This window comes from Culex quinquefasciatus, chromosome 3, assembly GCF_015732765.1.
Source record: "Culex quinquefasciatus strain JHB chromosome 3, VPISU_Cqui_1.0_pri_paternal, whole genome shotgun sequence".
NCBI lineage: Eukaryota > Metazoa > Arthropoda > Insecta > Diptera > Culicidae > Culex > Culex quinquefasciatus.
The window spans coordinates 127794576-127813583 of NC_051863.1; the positions used below are offsets into that span (position 1 = coordinate 127794576).

Genomic DNA, 19008 nt, shown 5'->3' on the forward strand with positions numbered 1-19008 from the left:
TCTCGCATAGACACACGTATCATATACACACATGTTTACGTTCGCACACTTACACAGGCTACAAAACACGTATGTTTCCATAAAATAAATTGCTTTTGCTGTCTGGTGTTGATCCGGTGCCCGGAAGGGTTTAGTGTCTCCACTGCATTTTTCACTGTATTGGTACGTTTTATTGTGTCTGTGGGAACAGCCGAATTGTGTACTACTAAAAAATAACTTTAATTTGTTTTTGATAAACTGCAGGTAACAGTTTTGAAATATTTTTTTTGTGTAAAAAGTTTATGATTTCGTTTCAAGAAACATTCTCTATTAATTATAGATTCCTAACTTATTAGAAAATTAAAAAAAAGAATTAAAAAAAGGCTTTCCATATATTGTAACCACATGAAATGTATTTTGAGAGGTGAATTACATGGAAATGTAATCTTAGAACACATCAAACACATTTTCATGAAAACCACCCACAAAAGACAAAAGAGAAATCTTCAAATTCGAAAGAAACGTCCCCCGAATTCAGATCTCAAAAGTGCCTTTCTGAATCGACTCACTTTGCGCTGATTAATCAAAAGCTCTTCTCTTCAGTACACGTGTGGTGGATTTTTATTTCGTATTTCCCAAAACACAAAGCTGTTTGAAGGTACATTTCCATGGAACGATGGGTGGGTGAAGGAAAAACACACACACACACGTGCGACACTCTGGTGAAGGTGGTGAAGGATGCGGAATTAATTTAGCTCGTTCCTTGTTGTGGCTATTCTCGGAATGTTGACTTTGGGAATGACGTGTTTCTTTTGAGGTGAAAGTCGTTTTATATTGCAGCCACTTCCATGTAAAGTTACAGGATTTTTTTGATACTTTTTGATAAGTTGAAACTGTTTAAATCATTTCGTTTTTAAAATGCATCTTAATTTATTTGAATATTTTTTTGTAAAAATACTAAAAGGAAAAAATAGCCTGCTAAAATTAGTAAAATTACATAAATAATTATGCTGTGTTGTGTCAATTTGTTTGACAGTGCGCGCACATACCCTTTGAGAACGAATATGTCACAGGTAGTGACAGGGGAAGGATATCATCAGATCCTCACTCAAATGCGAATGGGGGTGGCAGTAACGTAAACCGTAAATTGCTGAATCGTGTTCGGTTACAGTTATGGTGGCGGGATATTTCCCAAGTGGGCCCTTTGAAGTGCGCCGCATAAACACCTTTTTTTTTTGGGGAACAAATGTCGTCGCCACGGTTGGGGTGGTTAGCGGGAGGATTCATCTGTCGTCGAGTGGCAGTGTGATGATTTTATCACATTTTGTACCTGGCTTTGGTCCTGGGAAATGTGTGGAATTCAATTACGTGTAATTTTACATGCAGATTTATGTAATAAATTCGCACGTAAACTGCAATTAACTTTTTTTTAACGCTAAATTGAAAATTTACATCGATTTTCAAGGAAGATTTTAGAAATAATCTCAAACAACAAAATAAGGAGAAACACCCACGCAAAGCAGGTGAGATCTCGAGAAAATTGTTTTCCCCCTTTTCCGCGACAATTCCCTCCCCTCAAAGCAATACACAATGTAAGAAGCACTTCAACCAGCACTGCCAGGCATGAAATATGATTAGGCTCTAGAAATGATCCGAGATCCGTGCTGTAGATCCATCATTTCGAGAAAAGCAGCAGCAGCAGTGAATAACATCTTCTTGATTGAGCATCCAGTTCCGCCGTTGCTGCCGCTGTCCTTGAGGATGATTTATGGAATTTTCCCGGAGTGCGAGTTTCACCGACAGCTCGTCACGACAGCTTAATACTTTGGTCGTTGATTCTTGGAACGGAATGCTGGGGGAGCACACGGTCTTGAAAGTGGAGTTGTGGGAGGTAAAAGGACACTTTAAAATCATTTCGAAACCCTTTTTTCCGGAGAGGATTCTCGGGAAAGTGACGTGGGTGGAATCAACTCACTCTGTGACGAAGGGTTGATGAAGTGTTTTGTAGTCGACGTTTGTTTTGGAGGCTTGTTGTGCGTTGGAATTCATTCTTGGCAGCAGCTTTGAAAAGTGGTGCTGTTTGGCTACGGAATGCGACCGTTGGAACCCAATATAAAAATATGATTCTTTGAAAAAAAGCTCTGAGTACAATTTTGCAAAAAAATTAAACCAAGACTAACATTTTAAATGGTTATAATATTGAATATTCGACCCTTTTGAAATTTTAGTCTTGATTCAAAAATTTTGAAATAGTAGTTTATGCTACAAGTTGCAAAAAGAGGATTTTTTCAGCACGAGTCGTACATTTATCCAACGAGATTCACCGAGTTGGATAAATGTACGACTCGTGCTGAAAAAATCCTCTTTTTGCAACGAGTTCCATACAACATTTTTTGCAATTCCGAAAAACACCCATTGAGTGAAATTTAAAGTCGAATTTTCATATATTTTGTCAATAAATCGTTTAAATAAAAAAATGTTGAAAAGTGTAACTTTTCGAAACAAGTGCTGAAAAGTTCAACTTTTCAGCACCCATTTCAGTGCTGAAAAGTAGAACTTTTCAGCATTTACTTTGAAAAGTGTTGCTATTCGATTCTGTTATTTTTGGTACAGAAAAGTAGGCTATTTCGTCGTTCAAGAATGACAGGAAAAGTAAGTAGTTTCACGACGGAATTGCAAAAATATTTTTTTCGAAAAGATCGAAAAATTTCACGGATATTTCATATTTTAACATTGTAAATCGGACCATTGGTTGCTGAGATATCGACGTTAGAAAATGGTGGGTTGTTTGGGTGAGACTTGGAAAACATCAATTTTCCTGTTTTTAAACCTTTGCATGGCAATATCTCAGCAACTAAGGGTCGTATCAACAAAGTCCGAAAAGGCAGAATATAGAAAATTTTCTCAACTATTCAAAAATATTTTTTTCAAAAGTGGGCAAACATGTGCACTAATCTTAAACAATGAAAAAGTGTGACTATTTTCAAAAAAGTCACCTAAAAATGGCTTTAACTTGAAAAATATGCATTTAATCAAAATTTCACTAAAGTACTTTTTGATTGCAAATTGGATTGTACATCGAAAAATGAAGTTGAAAAATTTTTACGACCAATATTTCGATTTTTTGAAAAAATCAGTATTGATTCAAAAATTCAGAATTCGGTCAAAGATTTTTTGCACAACCTGGAAATTTCTGAAAAGTTGGCATTATACATATGTCCCCTAATACATATAAAAAAAATTAAAAATAGTTTTTTTTTGCAAATCAAGTTTTAGTGATAGAAAGTTAAATAAAAAATCACCAAAAAAATTCATACATCGTTTTTGTATGGACTGATGATGCAAAATGGCTTCTTTGGGTATACCGAAGGCACCAAAAAAGTTTCAGTCGGATAAAAAAATACAAAAATTAAAATTCTAAGAAAAAGACCGATTTCGTAGAGCATTGCTCTGTTGTGAAAATGTATGGTTTATGATATTGAGCAGTTCTCTACGAAATCAGCTGATATTTTTTTATATTTTTTGATTTGGTTCAAACTTTTTTTCCCCAATGACCAAAGAAGCCATTTTGTGCCATTGGTTCACCCATACAAGCCTCCATACAATTTTGGCATCTATCCATACAAAAAAGGAACGTAAATATTCGAAAATCCGTATCTTTTGGGGGAATTTTCGGATCATTGAAAAAAATTGCCTATTTTTTTATTATTATTATTTTCCACAATTTTCGCGATTTTTTTTCACAAAAAAATATTTAAAAAAACAACATTTTTTAAATTTGGATTTTTGCCTTCCTCACCTTACTGAGGAAAGGCTATAAAATCACTCGAAAAAAGAAAATCTTTATTTGACCTCCTAGACCCACCTTCATGTATACATATCGACTCAGAAACCATTTATTTGCAAATGTCTGTGTGTGTGGTGGGATGTTGGTCAAAAAAATTGCACTGAGTTATCTCGGCACTGGCTGACCCGATTTGGACCGTTTTGGTCTCATTTGATCCGTCTTGGGGTCCCATAAGTCGCTATTGAATATGATAAAGTTAAGTTAAGTACTTCAAAAGTTATGCTTAAAAAAAACGATTTTAACAAAAGTCCGGAAGATAGTAAAAAGTGTGGTTTTTGTAAGAAACCTCGTCATGTTATACATTTTTAGAAAGGTATTCGAAAGACCTTTTCAACGAGTTCAAAAGATTGAAGATCTGAAAACCCTATCAAAAGTTATAAGCACTTAAGTGTTATTTATGAGCTTTTTATTGGCCGGATCTTATATATTTCGATGAAAACGTTGCCCGGATCTATCATGCGACCTGTCGTTGGGTGGTAATCAAAAGACGTTTTCAACGAGTTGAATAGATTGAAGATCTGACAACCCTGTCAAAAGTTATAAGCACTTAAGTGTTATTTATGATCTTTGTGGAGGCCGGATCACAGATATTACCTAGCATTACACTCTGAATGTGAGGAAGGCACCAGTCACCTAATGGTGGATTAAGTAACGTTATTTTATATGTTTTACGAAAAAAAAAAGAAATTTAACTCAAAAAAATCTCCAATATCTCAGAAACTAATGGTCATACTTTCAATGTAAAAAAATTAACATTTGTAAAATTGTCTGATCTCCTAAAAAAATATGTTTGAGATTTTGGAATAAACTATAACATTTCAAAAGGGTGTGATATTGAATTTTTGACTTTTTAAAACTTTGACTTATTCCAAATTGAAAGAGTTTTTTTTTTGAAAATATCAGGAAATTCCGAAAAAGTTTAATTTAATGGCTTTGAAAATACGACCATTAGTTCCTGAAATATTATTATACTATATATTTCAAGAACTAATGGTAAAAATACTAGAAATTTAAAGGTTTTTTGGATGAGACCTGGAAAAATTAAATTTTCTTGTTTCTTTTTCTTTTATTCGCTGTATTTCAGCAACCAGAGGATCAATTTTCAATATTTCTTAGGCAACTTATTTGGAAATTTTCTAAACTTTAAGAAAACAATATTTTCAGGATTGAACACTATTTAAAAATAAAAAAACTGGATTTTTTCAGTTGAAATTAAATTTAAAGGTGGCGAAGGTGAAAACTGTGTAATTCATCAAAAAATCTGTAAAGTACCGCAGTATCGCGATCGCAAATTTCAAAAATTGGCAAACAAAATTCCTGGGACTTCGGATAATCGAGTCTGGACTGTATCTTACCATGTTCTTTGTCATTCTGGTCTTGCATGATACATATCGACATACTTGTACCCTTAGCACCAATTTTTTTTCTCTATACGGATTTAAGATTCAAATAATAATAAACAGACTGTACACAATGACGATAATTTTTTTTTATTTCTCATTTTTTTTTATTTTGAAAAACTCACGAATAACCTGATTTTTTTTCTAAAAAAATTATTAATGTACAAAATACTCGAATTTCCATAAAATTATTAAAATAACATACTTTTTTTTAAATAATCTCAAATGTGAGTATTTTGATGCAGGGGTCCATGTAACTATTTAACTTTGGCTGTCATTACGAATTAAAGCGGCCAGGTCTTCTGCGTTGCATTAACCGCATCGACCGATTTTGTGAACGGATCACATATCACAAAATCAACAGGGAAGGAAGGATGCGTGGACATACCGTACCAAACGCTTCGAATCAGTTGTGGTGTAAAGTGTATGTTTTAATTGTAAATTTTCATATAAATATTTTTTTATTACCCCTAAAACTTTAAGTTTTTCATAAATAGTGAAAAACAAATATTGGCCATGAGAACTCTCTTTGAGGCAAGCAAAAGTTACGACAACGGAAAAGTTTTGCCACATTCGCAAACAAACATTCACATAAACTCACACAGTCCTGAAATGACAAATGTGTCGTTTCATTTGTCTCCAGGACGAGTGTTTTGTTGTTTCTCCTCCCGAAAAATGTCTCTTTTAGGGGGGTGCTGATGGTAAGCATGTGGGGTGGGAGTGAAGATGAGTGATTTTTTTTGTGTAGGTGAGAAACACTTGAGCTCTTGAAGGACGAATTAAGTGCTGGGGAGAAGAAAAATTACACTTTTTTGGAAAACAAGTGCTTGAGGAGCTGAATAAGCCGAGGTCTTATGATGAGGACTTCATTGATGAAAGTTAAATGTTGAAAAATCGTGGCATATTTTTTGCCTACTAAATCTTGATTATAAAAGAATTCATAAACCAAGTTATGGTTCTGCTCTAAACATAAACTAGTTAACTGAATCCCTCACATGATGCATTTACGGTTTGAGTCCCCCCTGCCCCTTGAAAAAAAGGACTTAAAATTCGCCAAGTTTACCGTCCGCAGTCACTACACCGCTCCATGTTGCACTTTACAGCGCTTCCATAATTCAGTCCAGAGCCCGTTCGGTGATACCTTGTGTAAATTTTACTTTTATGACTTCGAACGTTACACACAAGATATGGGCTGATGGGCTGGGTTGGGGTGGTTCACCATCTTCGTACATGAAAAGCAAACACATACTATCTGCTCCTCGGACCGGTGGCGCCGGTGGTGGTGCATCCTTTTCCGATGGTCCTGGTGCCGAGCAAATTGGAAATGCTTTTATGGAAAGAACCGTACGAAGATTCCGCAGCAGCAGCAGCAGTGGTGCCATCGACAGGCGGGGAAGTTAAATAAAAGTGTTCATTAAAAGTTTCCGGCTCGTTTGAGCAACTAGCTGTTGCAAAAAGTTATACTGCTCCCCAGATGGGGCAATGTGATTGTGGATACAGTCTTTACATGGTTGAAAGTGGCTTTTGAATCACTGTAAGCTTGAGCTGGTGGTCAAAAACATCATTAAAAATTGCAATTAGTTTAGTTTTTAATTGGATTTTGCATAATTTACATTCACACTTGAATACTTTGAAGAAATCTCAAACGTTACACTGAATGGATTGCATTATCCTTGATTTGTTTTTAACATGACTGCATCGCCAAGATATTTAGTTAATAACATGTTTTGGAATTTTAATAACCAATAAATTAAAATAAAAAACAAATAATAAGTTTGTTAATAGCGAGGCTGAAAAAATGTCTCCCAAGCAGCCATGCCAGATATACAGATAAATCTGTGTTTTACAGATTTTTCGACCCCAAAAATTCCAAAAATCTATACATACAGATTTTTTTTAAATGATTATATTTGAAAGTTTTAACAATTAAGTAATTATTTATGCTTAAATATGATTAAAAAGGATAAATCTGTTGTTAAATTTTTTTTAAAATGTATTCTATGGCTTCGAATTCGACAAGATACAGATAAAATACAGATTTATTTTCAAGAAAATACAGATCTCCCACAAAATAATGTGGCAACGTTGCTCATGAGTTCTTATTAGCTTATTGCATAATTTATTATTAACCAGTAAACAAGCAAATTGCAAATTCCATTAGTTTACATATACTATAATGAAGGTATAATAATTGAAACAAAAGCTAGGACAACTCCAAATATTTTTATATTCGCTTTGCAGATCAATGCAATGTTTTCAAAATTAATTAAATGCTAATTTTAGAAATTCGTATTTTATAGCTAAAAATTTACTGTGAATACAAAGAGACGAGTTGTTCCTTTTAATTCGCTATATTGTTCTTTACTTGCAGACTTCATCAGTGTTCTGTTCTCGACACTGATGAAGTCTGCAAGTAGTAGACGAAATACGTATCTGTCAAGATATTAAAATATATAGCGGAATTAAAAGGAACAACTCGTCTCTTTGTATTCACAGTAATGCATTCTGCTAAAACGCTCAACCAAACCACAACTAAAAATTTATATTTTAAATCGATTACAGAATATTTTTGATCGATTTCAGACATGCTAAATATGAAAATGCATTTCTAATTGTTTTCAGTTGGTTAGACTTCTATTTCCTTTAAAATTTTTATTTTTTTTTGAAAAAAAAAATTGTCCGCTGATTTTTCGAACCGTTTTTGAAGGAAGGGGAGGGGGGGTGACATAAACTTTGAAAAATATTTGCATTGGCCTAACTGGACAAAAAATTATACAAAAAAATTAGAGCAAAATCAAATTTGGTTTCGAAATGTACTTTATATAATACTTTTTAAATGTAGCATTTTATAATTGAAGTTAGTTAAAGGTTTAAATTCTTGATTTTTCAATTTTCTTTTTTTTAAATATTTTTGAAGAACTGAGAAAACTTCAACATTTTTTTCTCTCTGGAACTTTAAAATCGGGCAACTAATTTCTGAGGCACAGCCTCACAAAATAATCGAATCGATGGAAATGATTTTTTTGAAGTGTCACTTAATATACCTCGGAAGCCATTGGATTGATTTTCAATTTGAAAAAAATGAAACTTTGGTGAAATTTGAGAAAATAATTTTATTTTTTTTTTTGGATTGAAACTTGTGTGAATTTATCTTATGTTTCAATAAAAATATTTCAACAAATTGATATTTTGATATAAATAAAATTATATTATTGCAGGCCTTTTCAGAAGAAAAGCCTTTTCTTCTGAAAAGGCCTGCAATAATATAATTTTATTTATATCAAAATATCAATTTGTTGAAATATTTTTATTGAAACATAAGATAAATTCACACAAGTTTCAATCCAAACAAAAAAAATAAATTGAAAAAATCGCGAAAAAAAATTGTGAAATCGTTGAGAAATACTCTTTTTTAAAAACTACTGTTTTTAAAATATCATAATTAAATAAAAGAAGTTGAAAAAAGTGATGTTTTACATTTGCATGAACTTTTAAAAATGATCAAATTTTACATTTACGATTAACTGTTTTGCTGTTCAATAACAACATAAAAAATGAACCAAATTTTGAAAGAAAAAAAAAAAACAGAAAAGCTGGAGAAATGTTAATTCATCATATTTATGTTTTTTTTTTTCAACAGAAATTGAGGTAAAACACCTATCACTATAAGGTAAATTTTCACTATAAAATCTGAATTGTTAATTTGTGGAACAAGTACAATTATCAAACAAAATTTAGCATTCGAATTGCAATTGAACATTTCCTGAAATTTATCAAAAGTGCTAAAACAACTTCGGCAGTATTCTGCTGAAATCAGAACAACTTATCGCTAGACAGAAATGGAGTGTTGGTAAATTACACTACTCGACAAAACAAAACTTGTGGCAAGGGATTCACGATATCTCATCGGTTCCTCAGAGAAAAGGCATCCCCGAATCCGATGCAATCGACAGAATTTGATTTTATGTCCACGCGGACAGACGCGAATGTGGTAAATTTTTTAACATAAAAAAATCGAATAATTAAAAAAAAAAAACATGCGTCTTCTCCCAACTATATGAGCCATCTACAAAAATATGGAAGCGCCTGGTGCATAGCCATTTCCTTTAAGCACAACGGAAACAACCAATACAAATGTATAAAAAAGTTGTCAAGTTCGGGGGGTCCACAGCTAGCATTTTTTGTACGATTATAAAAATAAATATTAAAAGTTTAAAATTAAAATATTTGAAAAACATTTTTTTAAATTTATTTGTTAACTAAAATTTTATGTTTCTCAAAGGTCTATGGGTACTTCGGGATGTCCATGGTCATCCTAGGACTCCCTAGACTTAAGATCTATGAGTCTACCGCCGTAACAAGCAAGAGGTCGTCGGATTTTGACCCCGGATCATGTGCGTATAGCATCAGTGGATATGGTAGACTACTATATGAATGTAATGGGATGTCCATGGTCATCCAAGGACTCCCTGGAGTTAAGATCTACGAGTCTACCACCGTAACAAGCCAGAGGTCGTCGGATTTTGACCCCGGATCATGTGCGTATAGCTTCAGTGGATATGGTAGACTACTGTATAAATGTGTTGGGCTCCCTGGAGTTAAGATCTACGAGTCTACCGCCGTAACAAAAAAATGGTTACCCGACATTTTTTTCCGTTCAAATTTGTTGTGGAAAAAAATAAGTTGAAAAAACCTGATGAAAATGCAGAATAATAATACATCAATCATTTATTTAAAATGATTTTTATAAAGCGGTTAAATGTCAAAATTTTCAAAAAACTGTCTGTCGAGGTCAACTTAAAAAAAAAAACAGTGTTAATATTTTTTTTAAAGAGACATACCATCTAACATTTTTCGTGAGGCTTTTTGCAACATCTTAGGTTGTTTCCATGAAAATCTCGAACGAAAAAAAAATGATAGAAATTGTTCACTGATTCAACTGAATAATTGCCTGCGTTCTCAGAATTCCTCTCCAACGATTTTATTCACGACAAATGATCTTCAGTGGGTTTGTGATGATGTGAAACATTTTCCTCCCTTCGTTTGAGGGAGGCAAAAAGCTCCAAGACCAGTTTGTCGGCATAATTTTACACAGTTTCGAATCATCGCCATCTCGTTTGAACCATTTTAACTTCACTTGCCTAGGCCCCCTCGTCAAACTTGTACGGCACGAGAGGAAATCCTTCTCCTCCTCCCTCGTCCTCTAAGCCTAGCCTAACATGAGTCTATCACCTACGGTGTGTGTGTGTGTTTGTATAAATGTGTAGGAAAAACAAAAGCTTGTCGCTGTCAAAGCTCACAAAACAAGGCACTTCCATTCGCAGAGTGAAGGAGATCCTTGTCTCATCGCCACCATCAACCTAACCTGATGGTTTTGCTGGGGTTGATTTTTTGAAGGGGATGGGGGATTCGCTTCGATGAACATGTTTGCCCCGGAGGAGGAAAAACACGATGAAGATGGATCCTTAAGACCCCCCTTCTTCAACTCATATTATTTCTCTCAAAAACAGTTATTGTTTTTGCTACGTCAGGGGTGAACAAGAACGAACGAACGAAGAACAAAATGTTGGGTCTTAAACTGTCGTTTTGGCTGGGGGCTTGGCGTACTTTGGTTGCCCGTGAAGGCAGACTAACGTGGGAATAAACATCCCTTCCTCAAGAGCCAGGTCTGCGTTTCCGTCATCATCACTTAGATACATCAGATTAGAATGTATTTGAAACGTTTCTTTCATTTTTAGATTAAATAATAATATTTTACTAAAAAATTGATCGTTTTTTACGAAAAAAAAATATTACTCAGATGAAAAAAAGAAAATTTTAAAAATATCACTATATTTTGCATGGACAATATTTTTCAACAATTGTTTATCAGTTTTTAAGTATTTTTATGTATTTTTTCCCCAATAAAATAGTTTGTTGCAGCAATTCGTTATTTTTTCCATACTAAAAATCCATATGGTACACTTGCCCCACCTGAACAAGATTTTTTAAAAACTCTCAACAAAAATAACTAAAAGTTAAATCATACTTTATAAAAAGTGCAAGTCATTGGTAGGGACACTACTGATCTAGAAAAAATAGCATTTTGATAAAATGAGCCTTAAAACGAGCCCTAAGTCTTATTTTGTACTTTCAAAATATTATAAGAAAACAAAGGTTTAAAGAAAAACTTAATTAAATCTTACGCCCCGTGGCGTGTACGTCGTTTTGGCGGATATGTGGTAGTAGAATCAGTTAATTGCATTGCTAGCAACAATTCCTCATACTGGAAATAATCAAAATTGTAAAAATTACGGCCTTTCGAGCGATTGTTCCTCTTGCCCCATATGGTCGTCTTGCCCCACCTTCCCCTAATCCAGTTCCTTTGGTAGATGTACTAATGCCTGCAGCCAGGCAGTCAGTGAGAGGGAACAGCGTAACCATGCACGTGGTCATAGGGGTGCTCTCGGGATTCAGTGATGGGAATTGGTTTGAGAATCTGTTTATTATTTAAGGTTGAGATTTTTACGAGCCAACCCAATTGATTTACATTTTTTTTTAATTTACAAGCAGTCGAGCCACTAACAATAAAAATAACTAATTCGTTGTCCTAAAGATTTCTGTTGTAAAAGTCAGAGTCAAGATCAGAATAATTTAGCGGAAAATTTGTTCGGATTTCCCGGGAAATTTGACGAAAATTTCACGTCTCCCCGTTTTTCTTGTGTTTTTTTTTTAAATATTATTTTCGAAAAGATCGGAAAATTTCACGAGTGTTTCATATTTTAACATTGTTAATCGGACCATTAGTTGCTGAGATATCAACGTTAGAAAATGGTGGTCTGCGTGAAAAATATCAATTTTCCTGTTTTAAGACCTTTGCATGGCAATATCTCAGCAACTGAGGGTCGTATCAACAAAGTTCAAAAAAGCAAAAAGCAGAGAATTTTCTCAACTTTTCAGACATATTTTTTTCAAAAGTGGGCAAACCTGTGCACTGATAAAAAAAATTAAAACTTCGACTATTTTCAAAAAAGTTCACTGAAAATGGCTTTAAATTGAAAACAATGCACTTTATCAAAATTTCATTACAGTACTTTTTGATTGCAAATTTGATTTTACATCGAAAAGTGAAGTTGAAAAATATCAGCGACCGATATTTCGACTTTTTGAAATTGATTTAAAAAATCATATTTCAGTCAAAGATTTTTTGCACACTCTGTAAATTTCTGAAAAGTTGGCATTTAATTTCTTCTAAAACATATCAAAAAATTAAAAAATAAAAATAGTAATATTTGCAAACTTAATTTAAGTGACAATAAGTTAAATTAAAAATCACCAATTTTTAGTTACTGTATATATTTTTTTCAGAGTAGTCCTTATACACATCTACAACATTGCCCAAGACACCAAATCTATTAAAAAAAACCTTCAAAAGATAAAGATTTTTGAATTTTCACATATCATTTTTGTATGGACAGCTGCCAAATTTGTACGGAAAATTATATGGACAAACTGATGATGCAAAACAGCTTCTTTGGGCATACCGAAAGCACCATAAAAGTTTCAGCTGGATTAAAAAATACAAACATTTAAATTAAAGTAAAAAGATCGATTTCGTAGAGAAATCTCAGAAAAAGATTTCCTTAAATTTGTATTTTTTAAGTTTCAGATTTATTCAATAAATTTTTAGGGGACTAAAAAAGGCATTATTTGGGCTTGAATTTTGCAAGGTACAAAATCTGGTACCGGTGATATGAATGTTTGGGAAAAAAAACAAATTATTGTAAAATTACTTCACATTCAGTGTTGGATGCAAAATCAAAATTGCAATCAATAGTGACTAGAGCGTCCAATTTCCCGGAGTTACAAAATTCCCTGGAAACGGGAAATTTTCAACAAATTTCCTGTAAAATCCCGGGTATGCCCGGGAAATTTGAAATTTAACGAAAATTATTCTGACCTTTTTCTGATTGATATTTTGCAACCGAATTGTATATAACAGCAACTTTAATGGTCAAAATGAGTGGGAGGATCAATTAATGACTTGACTGCTTGTAAAAAATCATGCAAGTTTGAGATAATATATGAATCTCTAACTTTTCTTAACTTAACTTTACTTTGTCTCAGAAATCGTACAGAAATAATATTTTTCGTGGCATATAACTTATTTCAAAAGAAGTATTTTCAATTTGTGAATATTTAGATAATCGTGGAATTGGCCTTAAAAATCTAATTTCTAGCGCTTTTTAACTTGAAACACTCTTTCATGAAATAACGTCTTAAAGTTTTAAAATATTTGAAGTGAGTTAAATTTCATATGATACGAAGTTTTTTTTAATGATTTTTCATGGTTCCATTTCAATTTTTTCTTTTTTTTTAGTTATATGGCCTAATAAATTAATTAGATTAAAATAATGTAATAGAGTAAAAGAGGTTGAAATTAAACTATATGTAAACTTAAATAAATGATAACACCTCCGTGTACGCACGAGAGCAAGCAGCAGTCAAGTGCTCAGTGCTCTATAGTTTTTTCGAAATTTTCCGCCGTAGTCTACCGTGATTACCCGCGAGTTTGCTCCTGCAGCATGCCGAAGGCCGGCCGTGGCCGTGGCAGTTCGAGTGCGGCCTCGAAAAACCCGCGAAGTTCGTCTACCGGCCGTGTGCAAAAAGGTAAACAAGCCAACGCCGTGTCGACCGCCATCGCGCAGGGGAGCGTGAGCGCAGAAGGCATCGACAAAAAGTTACTACATCCCGGATATGTCCCAAGATCACCAGTGCGAACCCGTTCCGGTACTGCCGGTGCCACGACCAACACGTCGACATCCGCCAACATTCCCATCAGGAACGAGTTCCAGATGCTGAGCGACGACGAAGAAAACAACAACAACACCGACGGTAGCAGCACTACCGACGACGACGAATACGATGAACGTGCACGGAAGAAAGTGTTGACGTCAAAAACGAATAATTCTCCAAAGGAACGTAGACCACCTCCAATCTATGTTTTGGACACGTTGACGGACGATATTGACGAGTTGCTGGAAGGCCTCGGATATTGTCTGAAAATCGGTAAGTCGTCAGTGCAAGTCTACACATTTGACAGCAAGAACTTCGACCTGGTTGTGGAGAAATTGAAGAATAAAAACTTCAAGTTCTACACATTCGATCCCGTGCAGAAGACTGCCGTGAAGGTCGTCTTGCAGGGGTACCAAGACCGCCCGATCTCCGACCTGAAGAAGGACCTCTCGGGTGCTGGAATTACGCCGCGTGACATAAAAGTCCTCTCGCGGAAGACAACGGTCACAGGTACACACACACTGTACCTGTTGTACTTCGACCGCGGCACCGTCAAAATTCAAGACCTGCGGAAAACTAAGGCGTTGGACGGTTTTGGGTAAACTGGCGGTTTTACTCAAAGAACCCGACGGACGCAGCGCAATGCCACCGTTGCCAGAAATTTGGCCACGGCTCGCGGAACTGCAACCTCCCGCCCCGCTGCGTGAAGTGCGGTGAAACACACCTCTCGGAGGCGTGCGCACTGCCGTGCAAGGCGGACTTGGGGGACAAGGCAGAGCAAACCAAGGCGCGCATCAAGTGCGCCAACTGTGGAGGTAACCATACCAGCAACTACCGTGGATGCAGCGCACGGAAAACCTACATCGAGGAGCAGGTAAAGAGGAAAAAGCAAGCAGCAGCGTCCCACCCTCCTCAGCGAAGTACGAGCGTAACCGTGCCGGCTGCTGGTCATCGTACAGTTCCAGCGGACAACCCAGCGTTCCCTCCTGGATGGGGTCGATCGTTCGCCAGCGTGGTCGCTGCCAGTAGCGGCAAAGCGGCCCAGCAAGAAGTCACCGGGGAAGATCTCTTTACCCTGCCGGAGTTCTTTGCTCTCGCGGGGGAGATGATGACGCGGTTCCGGACCTGCCGTAACAAAGCGGAGCAATTCCTGGCCCTTGGGGAGCTGATGATCAAGCACATCTATAATTGATTAAATTTTGCTGTGATCTAGTTGTAAGCTTTTTCTATTCCTATCCCCTATCATTAGCAATTGCGTAAGTTTTTTGAAAACTTTTTCTTACTCTTGTTTGTGCATTTAACTAACAGTAATAATTGCTCTAAACCGAATTAAGACGTAACACACAGCTGAAATGAACACAAAAACTCTGTTAGGTTCATAATATGTACAAATTGTAATTTGATTATTCACAAATAAAACCGAATTGAATTGAATTGAATTGAAATAAATGATAAACAAATCTCAATTTTGATCTTGGCCGGAAGAGGTAAATATCTTATTTTCAAAAAATATAACAAAAAAAAAACGTTAAAATAGGTTGTCGAAAATGAAATAGTTAATATACATTCCATAATAAAAATTAAATCAAATGATTCGCTCTACAGCATTGCCTTGGCGTTCTCGATTGCAAGATTCCTACTCGAAACTAGGTGTTCGAAGGCTTGATTGTTGAGGCAATTGCAAACCTCTTTTTACACTTTAGCTTCCATCCACCCCGGGATTCGAACTGACGACCTTTTGATTGTTAGTTCAACTGCCTATCAGCGACTCCACCGATACAGGACCCAGGGAGACGGAAGGCGTGGCCAGACAAATCTCGTCTCGAAAAATGTCACCGGGACCGTCTGGGATCGAACCCAATCCGACTGGGTGAGAAGAAACCACGCTTACCCCTACACAACGGTTTCCGGAACCATAATAGCGTAGTTTTAATGCCCTACATATATGCAAACAATATTCCTAGTTGTGAATGCTTCAGAAATAAATATTTTCTAAATTAAAACTTGAAATAAAATTAAAAACAAGCTGATTAGTTCAATACCCAGAGTTTTTTCTTTGATAAGGCCTTATAAACATATGGAAGACAATAGCTTATAGGATCTTTAAAAAAAACTCTAGATATGAACAGTAGATAGAAATGAATAAAATCAAATCAGATGATCTAATTTTTATTTTTTGTATAATTTCAAAACATTGTTGCCAAAAAGGTAGGAAAATGTACACTCCCGCTTGTATTTCGGGAATTCCCGGGAAAATTACAAATTTCCCGGGAAACGGGAAATATTTTTTTTTTTGGGAAATCCCGGGAATTTCCAGGAATGTTTTGCCCCGGACGGGAAAATGGACGCTCTAATAGTGACTTTACATATGTTTTGACAAATTGCATAGTTTTCAGATTGTAGGCGTCTGCTTTTTCTTAGATTTGCAAAATATTCAATAATTCCTTCATGAAGTATTTTCAAATTGCAATAAATGCATTGTTCTGAGGATGTCATAAAAAATATTATTTTGTCTAAAACCGGCGGACGCATGATTGTGATGCACGGCGGCATGAAAGTATATCAGAATCTGCATTAAAATTGTCCTCATGCATTTTTTTGCGATATACTGCCGTTTTACGGCGATATGATGTATACGCCATTTTGGACATTTTCAATTTTATTGTACAGTCTGATAAAGAATCTTAAAAGCTACCTCCTGACGAAAGAATTTTTCAAAAAACTGCTCTGGGGCCCATTTTATTAAGCAAACAAACAATGATGTATACGCCAATTTTACTCATCATGATGTATGTATACTAGGGTGCCCAGAAAAAATGACCCCCTGCTCCACAAGCGAAAAACGGTTTTTTGGGTTATTTTAAGCATCTGTGTAAATTTTGAGCGAAATTGGATGAGATTAACCCATTGATACCCGAGCCTAAAGTTGGTGAAAAAAATGTTTTTCATACAAAAATGACTTTTTTAAATCGCTAATAACTTTTCAGGATCGAGTTTTACAGTTTTGGTATGTTCTACAAAGTTGTAGAGCATTAAATTTTCAATAAGAATCTCACTTTTGGGAATATTTGGATGCAAGTAGCGCACCGTGCAGACCAAACCGTAAGAAACTTGGGTTTTCCATACATTTTTTCGGTTTTTCCCATACAAACTTCACCTCCGAGTATCAATGGGTAAACGATGACCGATTTTGCTCATATTTTGCCCAGAGTCCTAAAATAGGTCAAGGAACAATATTTAGCTTGTGGAGCGAGGTTTTGAAAAAAAGTCCCATATTCTGGGCACCCTAATGTATACATTGAGAATTGATAGAAGTCAAATTCAATACTGTTTGAATGTTGATTTGAGGTTTTGGGACCAAATCAAGACTGGGCAATATTTTATTACATTATTTCGATTTAATTCTTAAGGGGACGTCCATTAGGCATCATCCATAAAGTACGTCACGTTCTGAGGGAAGAGGGGGGTTTTGAGAAAGCGTGACGTTGCGTGTTAAAAGCATAGGGAAATCGTGACAAAGGGGGTGGAGTAAATTTTGGCTGATTTTAATGTGACGTAATTAATGGATGACACCTTATCCACATCCACGTAGACACTTTTTTGAACATTCTAGAACCACCCACCTCCCTTGCTGACAATTGTTCATGCAAAAAATGTGTTTATGGAGCATAGACAATCGCTAAGGGAGCGTTCTTTTATTACGAAACGCAAAAAATCGGATTTTTAGACCCCCCCTCGTAACAAAATTTCTATACAAATTTGATAAATTTTGTATGGAGCGTAACACGGCCTCCGATCCCTCCTCCCACCAACTGCGTTACGTAATAAAAGAACGCTCCCTAATACCTTCCCCCCCCCCCCCCTCCCCCCTTAAAGTATCCACGTGGACAATGCATTACGGGATCCACTCAGCTATCAAAATAGCTGGCACAAAAAATTAAGCCAGCTTTGATCGCTTTGATCGAGCAATGTATACATACATCATTGGGCAGGAAAAGTACCGTAAACTGGGGTGACTTTGATAGCCCGGGGTGACATTGATAGAAATTTGATTTGGCCACTAATTTTGATACATCCAATCCAGCAGTCACATTTTTGCATATATGTTCGATAATAAGCTATCCCATAATGCTTACATATTCAAAATTCTCAAAAATGTTTAGATATTAATTTGACAGGCATTTTAAAAACCTATCAAAGTCACCCCGGGCTATCAAAGTCACCCCAGTTTACGGTAGTGATTTTTTATTGCTATTTTTTCGGCCAAATGATGTTTGTGGTTTAAAATCGTAGAGAATAGGAAAAAACAATAAATTTTGTAGGGGCCACATTTTTATTGTACTTTTTAACAGTTTCTACAGAGCAGACCTCAAATAAGTCATTTTAAATTGAAAAAATGAACAAAAACAGAAAATCGTGTCTTCAGCAAAATCACCTCAATGGCGTATACATCATATCGCCGTAAAACGGCAGTATAGGGGTATGACATTTTTGACCGTTACCGACAATTATCGACATTACCGACAGCTTTTTGGTTGTATTTCACAAAAAAAACCCTTAACAGAACGAGGATTGAACCACCAACTTCTTGGTTATAGATCCGACACGCTACCACCGCGCCATGGACGCTTGATGAAATGTGAGTGAAAGATCACCGACATAATCTTCTCTTTGGAGTGTTGCTCGGGGACGGGCCAGCATTATATGTGTTGGTGAGAACTGCAGATCGCTGAAATGTTTACACGCGGGCAAAAATGAGCTATGATCTTACTGCAAAAAATGTTATAAAATGTGACATTTTCTGCAGCAAATCCACTGTTGCAGATTATGAGATATATTTTTCCTTTGGGTGTAACAACTTTAGATTTGCATAAAGAAATGGTTTTCAAAATTTGGTTGTAATTGACTAATTGATCAACATGTTTCAAGAATAGTACAAAAATACCTTCAAAATTACCGAAATATTTTGAAAATTTGGCATCACTGTAAAAGGTTTCGAGTATGTAC

The 19008-nt window shown here is 35.5% G+C and overlaps 1 protein-coding gene across 2 annotated transcripts in view; it reads right to left on the minus strand.

The window, feature by feature from the left end:
- LOC6038822 overlaps window positions 1-19008 on the minus strand; it is a 181053-nt gene that overhangs the window by 100071 nt on the left and 61974 nt on the right. The gene's annotated exons all lie outside the window — the stretch shown is intronic.